General features: G+C 38.6%; 1 long non-coding RNA gene across 1 annotated transcript; it reads right to left on the reverse strand.

The window, feature by feature from the left end:
- Positions 1-1,091: 1,091 nt before the first annotated feature.
- Positions 1,092-3,082, reverse strand: LOC132635719 (uncharacterized). Its single transcript, XR_009580692.1, has 2 exons — positions 2,786-3,082; positions 1,092-1,673 (listed from the first exon to the last, which is right to left on the reverse strand). It is a non-coding gene; the product is annotated as an uncharacterized LOC132635719 (long non-coding RNA).
- Positions 3,083-20,024: the final 16,942 nt, after the last annotated feature.

Genomic DNA, 20,024 nt, shown 5'->3' on the forward strand with positions numbered 1-20,024 from the left:
CATTAAAAGAAAATCAGTTTATTAAAGTAAAATATATGGATAACGTGAAAAAAAAAACACTAATCCTTATAAAAACACTTACTTCGGGCACTTTACAACGCCAAAAACGACGACCCGGATTATCTTGGGTCTTTGCTGTTTTTAATTTACAGTAATAACTGCATTCGCAAATATCGGGTTGTATAGCAAACATTGAAGTTTCAAAACTTTGAAACATGTTTTTGAAAGTGCAAAAGTTTGTTGAAAGAGTGAAGATGGAGGAAATGAAAGAGAAGAGAATAAAGGGTGGGTCGGGGGTTTTTAGGGCAGGATTTCACGCACAGATTCTGTGCGTGAAAGGGCCAAAATATAAATGTGCACTTTGGTCCTTTCACGCATACAAAAGCCTAGTTTGGTTCTTTTTTTTTTTTTTTTTTTTTTTTTTTAAATGGGTTAATTTGATTCCAAAATTTTTGTTTTGGGTTACAAAAGTGCCGGGCTCTAAATACTAGGGAACTGAAAAGCTTGATTTTATTAACAAACTGGAAATTACTAGGCAATAAAACATAACAAAGGGATGAGAAGGGGATTTAGCTTGTTCACGACAATTCACATGCCTCTCTGTCATATGTTGTTCATGGTAATGGGACCAGAAAGAAAGAAGAGAGAAAAAGCTTAAATCACCATGTGAGAGGAACAAGAGGTGTAAATGATGGGTTAGGATAACTTCTAAACGGGTTTGAGTGTTGATTGGATCTTTTAATTGGGTCAGAAATTATGTGGACCAATAAAAAATGGCCACTTGTTTAATGAAATTCCATCTCATTTTTCCCTTAACTAAAGGGCATTTTTGAACCTAAAGAAAACGTTAAGGGCATTTTCAACCCAATAGGCGGAAGAAGCGCATTTTTGACCATTTCCAATATTTTAAGGGCATTTTTAAGCCTTTTCCGATTATTTAATGATGTCAGTGCAGCTGTGATCTTTTCTGAGAACAATAAACTGAGTAATCGCACCAATCTCTTGCAAATCAAGTTTTTGACAGTCAACATTTGGTGTTACAAGGAAACAGCATACCCTTGACTGTCAAAAACTTGATTTTACACAATATATATAAGAGCAGATGTATAGATATTCTTTTAAGCACTACAAAACCAGCAAACTTGCAGGAAGAAACTTGACCGACAAAGCAAACTAACCCACCAAACTAAATAATTTTCAATCAGTCTGCAGCATTACCAATAAAGTACTCACTATAGCGAACAGGAATTATAAGTCAAGGCTTTACTGGCCTTATAACCAAGTACGATATGATACATCACACACCACAGGGGAAGTAAAAACCTGGAATCAGAGAGATGTAATGACAGTAGCAAAGAAGAGAATTGTCAAGCTCGCCCTCCCAAGCTTTAAAAAAAATTCCACTATCACCCACAGCTAAACATGAATCAAATGATGGATAATTAACTTCATACTCAACCAACATGAGATATGCTGCTGCCAGCAGCTGGATAGGATACACTGGCTCCCAAGAAAGGGAATGAAAGGGCACACCCAAGGGTGTGGCCTAGTGGCCAATGAAGTAGGTTGAGCATCATGAGGTCTCAGGTTCAAATCTCGGAAGAGGCAAAAATGGTAGGTGATTTCTTCTCACATCCAAGATTGCTGTTATCAGGTATCCCCATGGAGCTAGCCTGGTCATCATAGTTACAAAAAAAAAAAAAAAAAAAAAAAAAAGGGAATGGAAGGCAAGATATTCTGATTTTGTAACTTCTTTCTTCTTTTTGGAGATAAAGATCATAATATTGTAACTCTTATCTGTGGCTTACACAAAATGTTTGACTGTCAATCAACCCACGGAGGTTAACGTGTACAATTGTTTTGCAAGAACTTGTGTCCGTTTATTAAGTTATCAATGGAAAGCATAGATGCCAGTGAAGCAGTGAGCGAGCCTAGCCTCCTACAAGAGTGCCTGAGTGTCCACAACACTTCAGCAAACATTAAATTAAGAAGCCTCTTCATCAATCATTTTTTTTTTTAACAGAATCAATCATTTTATCTTTCCCTTGCTAATAGAGTTGTCTGAACTGATTTCCTCCTCCATTCATCCCTTCAGTGTATAAATTGGTTAATGACAAATATCAAAGATCTATCCTGATCATCAACTAAATCTAGTAGAGAACGCCAATTAAGTCTTGCTTGTGAGACACCTAATAACTCGGTGCATTAGTCAAAATCAGCGGCTGTATCAAAAAACAACTTACAAGACAGACTATCTGGATACATTAATATTCTTCCAACAAATCATATTATAACAATAAGGCAATTAAAGGACCAATACATCCAGGTATATTTATAATTTATATCTGTACCGCCATCCACCTTAAACTGCAGAGTACGAACTCAAAGAGCTCTGTGTCTGTGTGTGTATGTGTATATATAAACGCGGAGACTCAAACATACATAATAAGGCCCAAAATTGCTTGGACATTCAACAAATCTAGGCGAACAATCATATAACTGCAAAAGCGGTTACTTATTCTCCCTTAAATTGGTGTCCAAGACATCTCCCACATACCACATCTTCCTAAAATTAATTTACAAATAAAAAGCTTAGTCACTTATTCCAACCAAAAAAAAAAAAAAAAAAGAAGCTTAGTCTCTTACACAGACAAATCTCACTACCAGTCACGCAAAAATAGTAACTTTTGTGAACATAACATCAATATTACATCTACAGCATATGCCCAACGAGGAAGTAAAGAATAGTGAATCCATTAATTAATACTAATAAAGAAAAGTTCACCTGGGAGAATTCTCTGCTTAGAGATACGAATGAAGTCGACATGAAAACGCCCCTAGAAGCCTTTGATAACTAGATCTTCCATTATCGGGTCACAGACGACTTTCGCCCTGCTGAAATTTTTCCGTTTGAGAAAGGGTTGTCGCATACAAGGGCGAAAGTCACCTGCGACACGACCACCGGAAGATCTGAACATCAAAGGCGACGGAGCGATTAAGAGATTTTCTAGGGTTAGTAAGAACGGCAAGTGATTGGGCTACAGATATAAATATAACTGGATGTATGTATTTATTTACATTTTCATCCCTGGCCACAGAACTGTTTATAATAAAATCGGCATATAATAACATCTCTATAACATCTAAGTTTTTCCGAAACTGATTTTTTATGTTATATTTTACTTCTCTATAACAGCATCCTACTTATAATAACAACAATCAACTTTATAATAGTACTCTCTTTATAAAATTACCTCATATATAACAGCTAATAATTAACCGTCTTTATAAAAATAGAATATTTAGGATTACCAACAATAAATGTAGAGATTTTGACCAAATATTAAATTTGATACTTTAATATACTATATTTATGACAGAATATTACATATGAATACATCTTTGTAATCTAAAAAATTCATTGTAATCTATTTTTATTTATAAATAATTTTCAAAAAGGAAAACAATGTGAATACGGAGTATGTATTCTTTAGAGCAAACAAAGAGACTAATAGCCTGTTTGGCCAAGCTTATAAAAACAGTTTATTTTCAAAAGTATTTTTTTTTCAAAAGTACTTTTGACTAAAAACAGTTTTTGTTTGGCCAATTAATTTAAAACGTACTTTTGAGCAATAATTAGTGTTTGACCAAACTTTTAAAAAGTGCTTCTAAGTATATTTTTCTCAAAAGTATTTTTCAAAAAAGTGTTTTTGGACAAAAGCTATTTTTTTTAGCTTCTGAAAAACTGCTTCTGTTACTCCCCAAAAACACTTATTTTCTCTCAAAAACTTGGCCAAACACCTAACTTTTTTTAAAATAAGCACTTATTGAAAAAATAAGTACTTTTGGGAGAAAAATAAACTTGGCCAAATAGGTTATTAATCTAGATGTCCATCAAATCAAATAATTTATATTATTAATAAGAAAGATTGAAAATTAATCTTAAAAAAAAAAAAATCTAGATGTCCATCGGGAAGTATCCCAACGCTTTTCAACTGAATATGACTCTGGTTTATATGCAAAGATGGTTCAATATTAATGTGGTGTTGATGGACTTTTGATGTTGAATTTGATTTTTCACTGTTAAAATGAATTTTGAAGGGAGGAAAGTAGTCTATCATATATGATATGTATATATTTTGTATATCTATGTATAATTATGCATAAACATGTATATACATTATATATCCATGTATCTATGTGTCCATACAAACAGTTATACAAGATTATACACATGTATACATAGTTATACAGTATATATAATGTAAGAGTATCTTTTGCCTTTATGCAGTATATATTCACTATATAACAATGTATATTTAGTGTATAAAAGTATATCAATGTAAATTTATGTATAACATTGTATATATCAATGTAAATTTATGTATAACATTGTATACAAAGTGTTCAGTGACGCAATTTTGAGTCTTTCAAGTGAAATAAGTATTTTCACTTATTACATCTTTAAGTTTTGTAATTTTTTTCAAGTAGAAATTTACTAAGCTTACATGTATTGAACGAAATGAAAGAAAGAAAAGAAAAGCAAAGGAAAAAGAAAAGAAAAGCAAAGGAACAAGAAAGAGAGAGAAGGTAAAGATGAAGGAGAATAAGTAGGGTTTGGTCATGAAAACCAAATATTTTTTCACTTTATTTGGTATTTTGGAGTTGGAGTTGGAGTTGAAGGTGGAGTTGTGTTTAGTTATAGTTTTTGCAAAGAATATTTGGTTGTTTGAATTTGTTGAAAGTGAAAAAAGTAAAAAAAAAAAAAAGTAAAAATAAGTTTTTTGATGCTTTTCAAATTCTAAATTGTATTTAGAATTTCCATGACCAAATGTTGATTTTCAAATAAAGTAATAGCCTTTTTCCTAAAAAAAAAAAATGAAAAAATTTCATGGCCAAATGGGCCCTAAGAATCTCAAAGATGTGAGGCGTAAAAAATAAGAAAGAGAATGCTAATTATAGTATTCAGCAGTGTCACTTTACAATGGAGTTAAATCAATTCATTTAAAATGAAAAATAATCATTGAAGCAATTTAAATAGTAAAAATATTAGTTACCTTTTTCTTTTGATCGATTGAATTTCAGCATTTGAGTGATTTGAATTAATTGCACTGTCACTATTGCAGTGATAAAGTGAAGGTGAGATGGAATCATCAAATGATTTTAGATCGTAAATAAAAAATTGCGAAGGAATTGGGTGTTCACGGTTTGGTCAACATCAAAACCAAACCGATTAAATAAATTGATATTTACTTGAGTTAAGTTAGGTTTAGACGTTTGGTTTTGAATTTTTAAAAATCGATAATATTTGATTTGATTTTGAATTTACTAAAAACAAACTGAAGAAAAAACCGAATCGAACCAACAAATTTTATACATAATTTTTATAGTTATATATATGCAATACCTAGATTTTTTTTATTTTTTTTTGGTATTTCTTATAAACTTTATTCACATAATTAAAATCATAAATCCTAAGACATTTTCTCCATAATGCAAGAAACTATAGCTACCACAATAAACGGGAAATAACTGATTATAAGTTGGAAAACGATAGAAAATTCTCTCCTAATTGTAGGAAAAAAACATGAAAGAGAGAAATATCGTTAATTTTCTTAAAAACCGACCCAAGCCGATGGATATGTATTATATTTGGTTTGGTTTGGTTTGGTTTTAAAAACGACTACAACCAAACCGATGAATAAGTATTATATTTGGTTTGATTTGATTTTAATAATTTTAAAAACCGACTAGATTGATTTGAACCAAAACCAATCCAACCCGACCCATAAACACCCCTACTTCAGACTATGTTGGGCGTAAGTAAAAGATGGTGTTTTCTCAGCTTTTGTTTTAAAACTTTTTGAATAAAATAATAAATAAAACATTACTGTAGATGGCGTTTATGTTACTTTGGTTACTATTTAAGAGTTTGCAGTAGTTTTGTTATTGTTTATTATTTATATTATTTTTGGTCAAAAGTTCAAAATGTGGGTGGGAAGCAGTGGCGGAGCGAGGATTTTCACTAAAGAGGTTCAAAAATATAAAAGAATAAGAAACGAGAAAGCCAAGGGGGTTCAACATCTACTATTTATACATAAAAAATAATTTTAACCTTGTGTATACATGGTAATTTTTCGTCGAAGGAGGTTTGGGTGAACACCTTAGCCACCACTTGGCTCCGCCCCTGGTGGGAAGGAGGGTGTTCGGAGACTCGGTTTCCTAGCATAGTTTTCATCTAAAGTCCTTTATAGAATCCTACTAGGGATGTTTCTTCTATTCTTATTAGAAGTGTTATAGTCTTCCTTGAGTGGAAGGTCCTGACTTTCATTTTCTTACGATCACAAGACATCAATCAGTTTCTTTCACAAGTTCAAGCTGTATGGGGGTAAAAGTGTGTCAGGGCCCAGGAACCCACTTCGGGAACCCACTTCGGTCGCAATAGTTGTTCAGCTGGTTTCTATTCTCACCAACTCCCGTCACGTCAGCAGCCATCGGTCAGAGTGTCATTGCAGGTACATACGTAGGGGTGGCGGAGAAGTCACGTCAGCTGCACCTTGGGGACTGTGAAAAGTGGGGAAATGACTTAGATAGATCAAGCTTAGGGAAGTAGGAAGGTGTAATAGACTCCCAACCGGGAACTAGGAGAATTCGGGTTATGAACACAACTATCTTCCACTCCCACCAACTCAGGTCATATCCGCAAACCTTGATCAGTGTGTTGTGATAGAGGCGCATGTTGAACCACAGTCGCGTCTGTCACAACCCAAACTGATGGGCCATGACTAGTTCCCGAGCTAGACACTCGTATATGAACCTGTTAGTTATAATCAGACTGATACTAGGACAATGTGGGAAATTTGCAAAAACGTGTTGTAAACTCATAATGCCATATATCAAAATGAACCTGTCTCCTGAGGAGTCACAGTTAACCAAACATAACAAAATATGCAAGTCGACAAGGCTGCCACTATACGCGGGAATATCCAAAACGAACTACATCCGTATAGCTGACCAAACCATATATATACAACCCACACATGTCTACAGACCTCTAAGAGTATAACAAAGTCTATGTCAAAAGGGTCAGTACCAAAATAGCTCAAGCCCCGGAACAATAGAGTTCTCCAAGCAGCTGGGCAGAAGTCCTAAGCCGGAGGATAACCAAGATGAGCATCTGTACCTGCGGGCATGAAACGCAGCCCCCTTCGTCCTCGAATGTTGAAGTAAAACTCGTTTTGAAAACTCGTTTTGACGTTGATGCCATTATTCTCACCTGCATCTGCTGGTATTTACTTTACTTACTTGCAGTCTTACTCACGTATTCGGACCGAACATATTCGAACTACGCAACTTATGATCCTCCTCACGGTTCCTTGGAGTCGATACACCTTAGGTTAATAAACCGTAACCACAATTTGCAGACTTATGATGCTATATCGATTTGTTAAAGCGACAATCCTCTCCTGTTCATTTTGGGGTTTAAAATTTTATGCTTATGGTCCATTCAATTTTTCCTTATATTCTGCTGGCGATTTCTGAGAACGTATCCATTAACCCCATCATTCATATGAATAGTGATCAACTTGATGTTTAGTTTTTCCTTCCTTCTTACCCCTCTAAGCTCTACCCTCTATTTCTCAGTGATTGACAGTTATATTGGAGCTCTTCTGCTGAAATGTTAGTCTGTCTCCTGTCTGCATACCGTTCAGTTGTGCCAGCACTGTTGATGTGCCGTGAAATTATGGCATATCTAATGCTTTTGCACTCTAAGTTTTACTTGTTTTCGAGCAAGTTTGTGTTAGTTTGATGTGTTTTGTGTGTTGTGAAGGTATTTCGAAGTTAGAATGCTCGAAAAGCAAAAAAATGAGGAAAAATAAGTGATCTGTTCTGATAAGCAGTAAGGACGGACCGTCAACATGCTCGACGGTCCATCGAGTTGCCTCGTCGATAAGTTCCGGCAAAGTGACAAAGTCATCAGATCGTCGACTTGCACCGTCGACATGAATGACGGTCCGTCGAAGTGCTTCGACGATAGAGTTCCTGCAGAGTGAAAAAGAGTCATCAGATCGTCGTTATGGTCGACGAACATATCGATCACCGTAGAAGTGCAACGAAGACCTATCAAAGTGCAAGCCGAACTGGAACAGGACTGGGATTGATTATTCCGAGTTTAACTTGTATAAATATCTGTTTAGGTTTTATTTTTCAGACATTTGTAGTTTTAGACTTGTAGTAATTACTTTTGAGTTATTATTGCTTTTGAAGATTTTCCAGACAAATTACATTCATTACTTTAAAGTTTTATTCGTAAGTTCAATACAAAATTCAATTATGCAATCTTCAATCTTGTATTGTTTTCTTGTTGCCATGAGTAGCTAAACACCTTTACTAAGGTTGTGAACCCAAGGATGGGTGTGTTGTGATTGGGGATCGTGAATGATATACGCATAATGGATTGTTAGGGTTTATTTGTTCTTCGTTTTCATCATATAGTTAGTGGTTGCAAACATTAGCTAACGCCATAAACTTTAGTTTATTTGGGAAAATAGCTAGGGTTAGGTAAGAACAAATAACAAGAACTCAAGGCTTTAAACCTTGTTTAATAAATTCACTTAGGAATAAGAGGATTTTACTTGGCATAATTAACCATTCTTCATGCATACTTTCTTATATTTGGAAAAAGCATAGAAAGAAATAATCTTTTCTTATTGGGAAATAGTTCAGATTCACATAGAGTTTAAGTGCATCCATACAAACGATCCATTAGAAATATATCAAGATCGATACACATGATCATACACTTTATCTGACGGGGACACAACCTTGGTTCTTTTTACCCACATATTTACAACTTTAAATTTCTAGTCACTTTAAATTAGTCCAGAAACCAAAACAACTATAAAACCCTTTTTTCTGGAATACACCAGGACCGCAAGATTAGTGTAATACTTATTTAGTAAACTTTTCACACCATATTCTTTGTGGGATTCGACCCCAAACTTGTTGGGTTACTATATTTGACAACGTCCGCATTATACCATTAATAGGTGTAATTTGAGCGTATCAAATTTTGGCGCCGTTGCCGGGGAATACAATTTTGAAATTACTAAATAGTGTTTACTCTTCTTAAAGTCTTTGTCATATTCCAACACACCTTGTTTGCTACCTTGTAAACCAGGTGATCATGGCCAATAACGAACTTCCAGTCGAGAATGTTTTTGCTGATGAATCAGAAGCAGATAAAGACTTTGCATCTGTAATCATTCATCCGAGGGTGACGGCTACTACTATCAAGTTTGATAATTCCCTCTATCATATGCTCAAACAAAAGGGATGCTTTAGGAATGCAGTCGATGATGACCCTCATCAATATATAACAAACTTTCTGGATGTGTGCTCTCAGCATATCCAGCAGGGTGTGACTCAAGAAGCGGTTCGGCTGAAACTCTTCAAATATTCGTTAGCCGGAGAAGCGAGAAAATGGTTCATAAAGCTGCCCCGAAACTCTATTACTACATGGGAATAGACGGTCAAAGTGTTTCTCAGGAAATGGTATCCCCCGAGTAAAAAAGGTGCAATTCATGATCAGATTTACGAGTTGAAATAACGTAATGGGGAACAAATTTTTGAAGCTTGGAAGAGGTACAAAGAATATTTTGATAGGAGTCCAAACCATGGTTTTCCAGAACATATTTTGAAGGAGAAGTTTTACAAAGTTTTGGATCCTATGACCCAAGCGATAGCCAATAATGCTGCCAGCGGGTGTTTCATGAACAAGTCCTATGCTACTATTACTGATATACTTGATCGATTTAGTACACACAACCAAGCATGACATTCAAGTAATTTAGATGGGCTATCACTTAGAACACCGTTGATTCAAAATATTACGAAAGATAGCCAGGAAACGCAGCAAACATTGGCACAATTGCCCACTGGTCTATCTTTACTGACAAAGAGGCTTGATGAGAGGGAATCGAAGAAGGTGAATGTGTGTGAAGATATCTCAGGCATGCCGCCTGGAATGTACCCATGCCACGAGGGACCATATCAAGAGGGTCCCCTACAGCCAGTTGAGAATGTTTAATATGTAGATTATGTAGCGAAAGGGATGTATCTAGGCCAAATCAGAGATACTGGAGACCTCAACAAGGGAAGGGTGCATACAACCAAGGGAACTACAACAACAACCAAGGGAACTACAATAATAACTATGGTGGACCGAACCAAGGTAGATACAACAACAACAACGGTTATTTCGGGAACAGAAGTTCCAAACCTTACATTCCACCAAAAGGGCAGTCTAATGATCAAAGTAGTTCGACGTTGGAGTCAATGCTTGAAAAAGTGTTGGCAAGTCAGACAAACACTGAAAAGACATTATCTAGGCTATCAGAGACAGTGGTTTCTCATTCAACAGCTATTCAGAATCTTGAACAGCATATGCGTGATCTTTCTAAAAAACAACATCCTGCTAGAAAAGGTGGGCTTCCTAGTAATACTATTCCAAACCCGAAGAATAGTGGGGGCGTGGAACGTACTTTTGCTATTAGCATGAGAAGTGGTAAAATACTTCGAGGTGCTGACAAAAAGGTGGTTGATCTAGATCCAATTTTTAAGGAAGAAAAGGTGCATTCTGATGTGCCTATTATTGATGAGGAGGTCCGTGGTGAAGAAAAAGTTGCTGATATTCCAGATGTTGCTGCTGATACAAGGACACACATGATAAAAAGGGATCTTCACCCTTTGACTCAGATGTACAAAGCAAAGCCTCCCTTTCCACAAAGGTTGGCAAAGAAGAATGATGATGCTAAGTGTTAGAAGTTCTATGATCAGTTGAAGCAGTTAACAGTAAATTTTTCATTCTTAGATGCTGTCAAAGAGATACCTCGATTTGCTAAGTTTGTGAAAGACCTACTTACGAAGAAAAGGTCTGTTCAACATGAGACAGTGAATTTAACTCATCATGTAAGTTAGATTATTGCTTCCACCACAGTTCAGAAGAAGGGAGATCTAGGGGAGTTTACCATTCGGTGCAATATTGGGATTCATGCATTCGCCTGTGCTCTGTATGATAATGGGGCAAGTATCAACTTGACGCCCCTTGCTATTTTCAAACAATTCAGACTGGGGACTCCTAGACTGACTTCTATGCGATTACAGATGGCAGACAGATCTATCAAGAAGCCAGTTGGGGTTATAGATGATGTGTTGGTGCAAGTGGGTAAGCTAATGTTTCCTGCTGGTTTCGTTATTTTGGATTTGCGGTAGATAGAGATATTTCCATCATCTTAGGAAGACCGTTCCTTGCTACGGGTAGAGCACTTATGGACTCTAAAAAAATGAAATTAAGTTCTGAGTGAATGATGAAGAAGTGACGCTCCAAGCAAGCAAGGGGATGAAGTTGCCAAGCACTTATGAGAGTATTTCGGTTATTGATTCGTTTGATGGGATTGATGATGCTGTCAAACATAAAATGGAAGAAGATAGTCTGGGAGAAGCTCTTGCTGCGGTTCTGATGAACTTTGATGCTTATGATATGGAGGCCTACGTGGAAACTATAAATGCGCTTGAGGGTTTGGGTTCCTACACTTACCTCCCAAGAAAGCTTGATCTTGACCTTGCAAATAGAACTACTCCACTAGCTAAGCCTTCTATTGTTGAGCCACCAAAGCTTGAGCTTAAGCAGCTCCCATCACACTTGAGGTATGAGTTCCTTGGTCCGAACAAGACATTGCTAGTGATCATTTCAGCATTACTGACTGAGGAATAGATTGAGCATTTAGTAGAGCTTTTGCGCGAGTACAGACGTGCTATTGGTTGGACCATAGCAGACATTCGGGGTATTCCTTCTGGTATTTGTGAGCATAAAATTCAACTAGAGGAGGACAGCAAGCCGAGTGTTGAACATCAGTGAAGATTGAATTAGAACATGCAAGAGGTCGTGAAGAAGGAGATCGTAAAATGGTTAGATGCTGAGGTAGTGTATCCGATTGTTGACAACAAGTGGGTGAGTCCTGTTCAATGTGTGCCCAAGAAAGGAGGTATCACCGTGGTACCTAATGCAAAGAATGAGCTGATTCCCACTCATACAGTTACTGGATGGCGTGTTTGCATTGATTATAGGAAGCTCAATACTGCCACGTGTAAAGACCATTTTCCCATGCTGTTCAATGATCAGATGCTGGACAGGCTGGCTGGGAGGTCTTACTATTGCTTCCTAGATGGGTACTCGCGCTATAATCAGATCAACATTGCCTTAGAAGATCAAGAGAAAATGACTTTTACTTGTCCTTATGGGACGTTTGCGTTCAGTCGAATACCCTTTGGGCTGTGTAATACATCAACCACTTTTCAAAGGTGCATGATGTCGATCTTATTTGACATGGTAGAAGACTTCTTGGAGGTGTTTATGGATGATTTCTCTGTTGTGGGTGATTCGTTTGATGATTTTCTTGGCCATCTAAGCCAAGTGCTGAAAAGATGTGAAGAGACAAATCTCGTGCTAAATTGCGAGAAGTGCCACTTTATGGTGAAGGAAGGGATTGTCCTCGGTCACAAAATCTCAGAAAAGGGAATTGAGGTCGATCAAGCCAAGATAGATATAATTGCAAAACTTCTTCCACCCATCTCAGTCAAAGGTGTCCGAAGTTTCTTGGGACATGCTGGGTTCTATAGGCGCTTCATCAAAGATTTCTCCAAGATTGCTAACCCGATATGCAAGCTTCCTGAAAAAGAGGCTAAGTTTGTGTTTGATGACAAGTGGCAAAAGGTGTTTGATGAATTAAAGGAGCGCCTCACTACTGCTCCTGTTATTGTTACTCCTGATTGGTCCTTGCCTTTTGAGTTGATGTGTGATGCTAGTGGTTTCGCGATAGGTGTCGTGCTTGGCCAGAGGCACAATAAAAATATGCACCCTATCTACTATGCTAGTATGACACTTAATGCGGCATAGATGAACTACACGGTGACTGAACAAGAGCTGCTTACGATAGTATATGCTTTTGAGAAGTTTCGGTCCTATTTGTTGGGATCCAAGATCGTAGTGTACACCGTTCATACTGCGTTGAGTTATCTGATAGCAAAGAAGGACGCTAAGCTACGATTGATTCGTTGGGTCCTGTTGTTACAAGAGTTTGATTTTGAGGTAAAAGATCGAAAGGGGTCCGAAAATCAGGTTGCTGACCATCTCTCTAGGCTTGAAGAACCTGGGGTACCAGCAGAAGAACTTGATATTGAAGATGCGTTTCTGGATGAGCAAGTTTTGGCGGTGTCTATGTAGGTGGCATTTTTGTTTGCCGATTTTGCTAACTACTTGGTGACTGGTATCATTCCCGACGAGATCAAATCATATCAGAAAAAGAAATTTTTGTAGGATGTTCGTCAGTACTACTGGGATGAACTGTACTTTTTCAGAAATTTTACTGATAACATTATTCGGCGTTGTGTCCCAGAAAGTGAGGTATTAGAGATTTTGAAGGCTTGCCACGGCTCTCTAGTTGGGGGACATCATAGTGGTACGAGTACTGCTGCAAAGGTTCTCAAATGTGGTTATTATTAGCCTACCCTCTTTCATGATGCTAATATGATGGTGCGGTCTTGTGATCAGTGCCAACGGCAGGGGAATATTGGTAGGAGGCAAGAGATGCCTATGAACTTTGTAATGGAAGTTGAAGTGTTCAATATTTGGGGAATTGATTTTATGGGTCCCTTTGTAAGCTTTTGTGGAATGAAATACATCTTGGTGGCTGTTGATTATGTCTCTAAATGGGTAGAAGTGGTAGTTTTACCTAATAACGAAGCCAAGAGTGAAATGGGATTCTTGAAAAAGAACATATTTACTCATTTTGGTACCCCAAGGGCAATAATCTGTGATGGTGGTTCCCACTTTTGCAATAAAGCCTTTGCGGAATTGATGGAGAAGTATGGAGTCAAGCATAGGGTTGCAACCCCGTATCATCCTCAGACAAGTGGGCAAGCTGAAGTCTCTAATCGGGAGATAAAGGAGTATTTTAGCAAAAATGGTGAATGCAAACAGAACTGATTGGGCCCGCAAGCTCGATAATGCTCTATGGGCTTACCGGACGGCTTTCAAGACCCCGATTGGACTTCGTCTTTCAAGCTAGTTTATGGCAAAGCATGTCACCTGCCAGTTGAACTCGAACATAAGGCCATGTGGGCCTTGAAGAATTTGAATATGAATTGGGAAGAAGCGACCAAGCTCAGGTTGTTTCAACTCAATGAGATGGATGAGTTCCGCTATCAGGCCTATGAAAGTGAAGCATTATGCAAAGAGAGGTGATACGCTAAAATTACACCTATTAATGGCGTAAAGCGGACGTTGTCAAATATAGTAACCCAAACAAGGTTGGGGTCGAATCCCACAGGGAATATGGAGAGAAAAGGGTACTAATTGTATGAGATACCAGTCTTTAAAGGCTTTAATCCTATTCCGAATGTTTTGAAAATAGATTTGGTTTGTATTCGTTATTTTGAAGTGTTTGGAATTTGTTTGGATTTGGAGAACCAAAGTTGTGTCCCCGTGATGATTAGATGTTATGCTATGGGTGTCAATAAGATATATTTCTAATGGGTCGGAGTTATGTATGCACTTAATCTCTAATGCACATTCTAATATTTTCCAATAGTTAGAAAGTATTTCTTTTCATGATTTTCCCAAATGCAGAAAAGTTGAAAATAAGATTGATTAAATATGCCAAGTAGAACTCATCTTATCCTAAGCGAGTTCATTAAACGAGGGTTAGCGCCTCGAGTCCTTGTTATATTATTTCAAATCACACCCTAGTTCATCTTTCCAAATAAACTAGGGTTTTTGCATGAACAAGTGTTTGCAACCACTTAAAGAACAATGAATACGAGAAATAATAAAGCACATCATAACCCATTATATATATATACAATGTTAGATACCCATTACATAGCACCCATCATTTGGGTCCACAACTTTGATTAAAGAAACTACTCACACATTATGGTCTCAAAAGTAGTAAGCAATAAATGAGACATAAAGCTTACAAAGTGTAATAAAGATGATGGAAAATGGAGTCTTGTTGTCTTCACTAAGCTCCAAAAGGGGAGTATTCAATGCTCACCCACCAATAGAACTTTTTCGTGGTTACAATTAAATATGGCTGCTAAAAAAAACCTAAAATGTTCTTTAAATAGGCTCCAAAAATGCACAGCAGCAACTGACAAAATTGCCCCCGATAGCAAGATCGACGGACCGTCGATCGTTCGACGATCCGTCGATTTCTCCGTCCTTTGTACCTTCAGCAATGTGTTCCATTCGATGGTACCGTCGACTAGTTCGACGCTCCGTTGAGTATTCCGTCTTTCTCTCCTCTTGTTGAGAAGCCCTGCTTGACGACACAAACGACGAATCGTCGATCAGTTCGATGCTTCATCGATGCCTCCGTCCTTTGTTGTCTTCAACTTTGTCATCACTAGAAAATCGTGCTTATCGACGCTTCAAAGGACGATTCGTCAGCTGATCGACGGAACGTCGATTCTTCATTTCTGGCCAATTTTTCTTTTGTTCTTTGCTTTTTGCTTTTGGGCCATTGTTTTCCTAAAACACAACAAAAAATATTAACGAGAACCAGACTTACTTGAAAACAACCAAAATTCATAGTAAAAAGGCGTCAAATGTGCCACAAATTCGCGGCACATAAAGAGGATGAAGAAGTATCACGAGAAGAAAATCCTAAAGCGGAAATTCTCCAAGGGTGATAGCGTCCTGCTATTTAATTCTAGATTGAAGCTGCTACCGGAAAAATTGAAATCACGGTGGTCAGGCCCCTTTGAAGTGGTAAGTGTCTAACCCCATGGAGCTATTGAATTGAAGTCCGAAGATGGAACTCGGACATTTAAGGTGAACGGGCAGAGGGTGAAGCACTACCATGGTATTATTGTGGGGGATAGAATTGTTGACTGAATGCGGTTGAAAAACCTGGGAACAAATGATGACTCGGCAAGTCCTGACCAAGAGTAAATTGGTAACACCGTCGTGCTGCGACGTTAAATCAAGCGCTTCTTGGGAGGCAACCCAAGTTTTAAATTCTGCAAAAGGTTTCTTCTGTAGGTTTTAGTTATTTTGTTTGTTTTATTTTTATTGTTTAACGGGTGTTGAGTGCGTAGGAATTGAAACTCGAAAAAATTACAATAGAGCATAGAGACGGGCCGTCGACATGTCGACGGACCATCAATGTACAATGACGATATGCAGAGCTGAATTTCTGAGAGTTAGCAACTGCTGCTTTGTAGGTAAGTAGGTCGACGAGCATGTCGACGGACTGTCGACACGTTCGACGACGCTATCGAAGTGCCCGTCAATAGGTCAGCACGTTAAGTATTATGAGTCGTAAAAGCACACTGACGAGCCATCGACATGTCGACGACTCATCCAAAAAATTTGAAAAAAAATAAAGGCAGAACAGTCGCGTTTTTAAAAATAAATAACATGCAAAGTATTTTTTGTTTCCCACGCACTGCGTATAATACTCCCACTCAAACTCTTCAGTTCCCATAACTCCCTCCATAACTCCCCATAATTGCTTCCATAAATCACACCCATTACAATCCATAACCCTAAAACAAACAAACAAACCACTGAAATCAAAACCCTTTGCCCTAGAGTCTCTGTTCTTGCCTAAGTTTTCTTTAATTTTTGGTCAAGTTTTCTTCAAAGTTTCTTTCTACATCAGGTATGTGCATGAATTTCGGCCTTCTCTTGGTTTTGACGTTGTTATTTGTTCAAAAATTGCTAAAGAAGATGCCTAGGGTTCCTAAATTAATTACAAAGTTGGATTAGGGGACCTAGGTTGTCTTTGATTGTAATAAAGTTAGTTGGGGGATTTTTAACTGGGATAAATGTGGGATATCTGTGGTGTTAAATGCTAATGGTAGAAATTATGACTTAGCGTTTGTACATGTTGAATGAAATCCATGCTTAAATTTGCAAATTTGTGAAATTGTGGTTGGGGGAAGGGAATTTGGTATGACTGCTGTTAGTAAGACTCGTGGGGACAAGATTATCGTGCCCTCATTGAGTCGGCGAGCATTTTGATCAACTTGTTGGTTCATTATGCCTATCAATGGTCCGTAAAAGAGGAATTCTGTTAAAATGAAATTTGAGGAGTGAAGTCTGAGTAACTCCAACGGGATGGAGGGTATTTCGATTAAAAATCTAGGTTTGATATCGCTATACCCACAAAAGGCTAGATTAGTAGCTAAAGGATTCCTTCAAAAACTCGGATAATTACCAAAAGTTGAGAAGGTCAAAAATGAGGGTAAAGTCTGAGTAACCCGAAATCCCAAAACTCCAAATATGTAAAATAGTTTAATATGGGTTCTCTGATTGATTGGAGTTAAAAACGCAAAACCGAACAAAAAAATAAAAATAAAAATTGAAAAAATATTTGCAGGCTTACAGTTGCTGCTGTTAGGGCTGTAAACGTGTCGACGGCACCGTCGACAGGTTCGACGGCACCGTCAAAGCGCAACGACGATCTGCAAACTTCAAACCTCAGAGAACTGATAAAGTTTTTTCTGAAACTAATTGTGTTTGATTTCACTCGTACAGATTAACTAGATTTTGATCTTTGATGGTTACAGGTATGGCGCCACCCAAGTTGACTACTACCCGAGAGGGTGGCTCGAGGAAAACTCAAAGAACAACGGGTCGAAGGAGGCCCAGTGGCGAACCCACACTTAGAGACGAAAGATCGGAGGATGAGCCTAAGGTTATGCCCATGAGGAAGAATAGGGTTGTCGTTCCGCCTTGGAACAGGAAGGTCACTGTACAGGCTCCTACACCACCCAGGTCCTCCCAGACTGACGAGGAGGAATCATCTACGTCTGGGTCCGGTGATGGATCCGAGGAGGAGGGTTTAGAGGTTGCATCTGGAGATGCCTCACCTGCCGTACGAGCACAGTCTACTGAGGATGCTGCTCAATCCTCTCAGGAACCTTCTAAATCCTAGACACGTTAGAGCTCATGGCCTGGTGATGATGAGGATGATACTGATACTGATGCTGAGGCGGCTAGGGCTCGGGAACTTAGAAGCAAGATACTTGAGGATCGTTTTACTGTTGAGGGTGCTAGGCAACTGTATGAGTACGACATTGAGTTAAAAGGTGATGACACCCAGCATGAGAACCGCACTATAAATGAAGAAAGGCAGATCAGTTTTGAGGGGCTCGAGATCTTACCCAGTGCCAGAGAGCTCATTCGTCACTATCAGCTAGAGCTTATGCAGGAGATGCCTGGGGATTATTGCCCGATTTTGGTTCGTGAGATATATGCCGCATATGGGACCTTGATCAGGAAAGTCAGAAAGAGGAGCCAGAAATTGAGGGAGATACCCTCGCGAAGCGAGATTGAGATCCGAGGGGTGAGTGTTGATATATCTGTCCAAGCCATCAAAGTGTATATTTCGGTGATAACTACACCGTCCTGAGGTAGACAATTGAGTTAGCAGATAAGTTGCTCAGACGCAAGGAATAGTCCGTCAGAGACTAGGTAGCTACAATGGTAGGTCGCCCGACCAAGAGAGCCGAGTGTACTAACTTGGCAAATCGGTTAGTAAAGAGATGGTTGACGTTAGAGGGCAAGTTTTGGTATTGGCTAGTACTGAGATCCACTCAGGCTGATAATGCTCTTACGGCTGACAGGCAGGTTGTTGTAGCCGCATTGATGTCCAGATACCCGATTGATTTCAGGGCATTGGCTAGTATTGAGATCCAGTTAAGGCCTTCCCAGCCCAACACTTCACTGATATTTCCATGCCTGATTATGATCTTGTTCAAAGGTCACAGGTGCATTTTATCCATGATATCGATCACCGGATTACAGCTTTGTTAGTTTATTCGGTAGAAAAGTGCAAGAACGAGGCCGTTGATGATGGCTAAGGGGAAGCGGATGGGTTCCCAGTGGCACTTGGAGGGGTACCCCTACCTCAGGAGCTGATTCATCCAGGGGCCGCAGGTGACTCTACACAGGAGTTACCCGCCACTACTGCCCCTATGACTGAGACTGTACAGATTGCAGATTCTGAGATTCCAGCTACTGATATTGGTGATGATTCCGTTGAGACTCAGACTGCTATTCCTGAGCCGCAGACTTCGGCTCCTCATACTCCAAGGCTATCCCTACAGCCAGCGGGCCTAGCTGCACAGCCCCAGGGTACAGCCAGAGTTGATCCCTATGCCTTCTCGATTGACAACTTTAGAAAATTTGCAAAACAGACGGCTACAGCAGACCAGCAGTCAAAGATCATAGTAAACCAGCTCGATGATTATGTGAACGAGAGTGGATGAGGCATTAGATCCTGTGAGGACGACACTATCCGCTCGGCTGGATGGATTTAAGATGAGATTGACCGCATTGGAGATGGCTCGCCCGACCACACGCACTGATGCTTTGAAGGCAGAGTTAGAGCAGCTTAAGGTTGATGTGTTATTATTGAAGGCGTGTGACCCGAGCCTAGTAGCATGTTACATCTCGGAGATTTCAGATTGTTGTCTTGTGAGTAGGCTAATGTGAGTTTAAAATGAACACGAGGTTCTTATGAGATTAAGGAGAGTATCTAATAGTTTTAAGAGCATGCCATAAGATTTTGAAGTTATATGAATCGATGGAACTAAGTTTGTTGAAGGAAGTGAAATGTAAGTCATGTTTGGTCATGTTTGGAAGGGTTTTCGCGATAGTTGATTTGATACATATTTAGTAATGTCTTGAGGGGCTGCTATAGGGCCTATTGTATGGTTAATGAAGTGTTATATAAGTTCCAAGAAGGTTCCACAAGGATTGGAAGTCAAACGAATCACCGAGAGCAAGTTCAGAAAATATGGGTTGTACAACCACTTATACGGTCCGTATAACTATTTACGGTCCATATAACCCTTCCAGAGAAGGGTATGTTCATGATGGAGTTATATGGTCCACTTATACGGACCGTATAAGTGTCCGTATAACTCGGTCGGGCAGCTTTAGTTATTTT

This window comes from Lycium barbarum, chromosome 4, assembly GCF_019175385.1.
Source record: "Lycium barbarum isolate Lr01 chromosome 4, ASM1917538v2, whole genome shotgun sequence".
NCBI lineage: Eukaryota > Viridiplantae > Streptophyta > Magnoliopsida > Solanales > Solanaceae > Lycium > Lycium barbarum.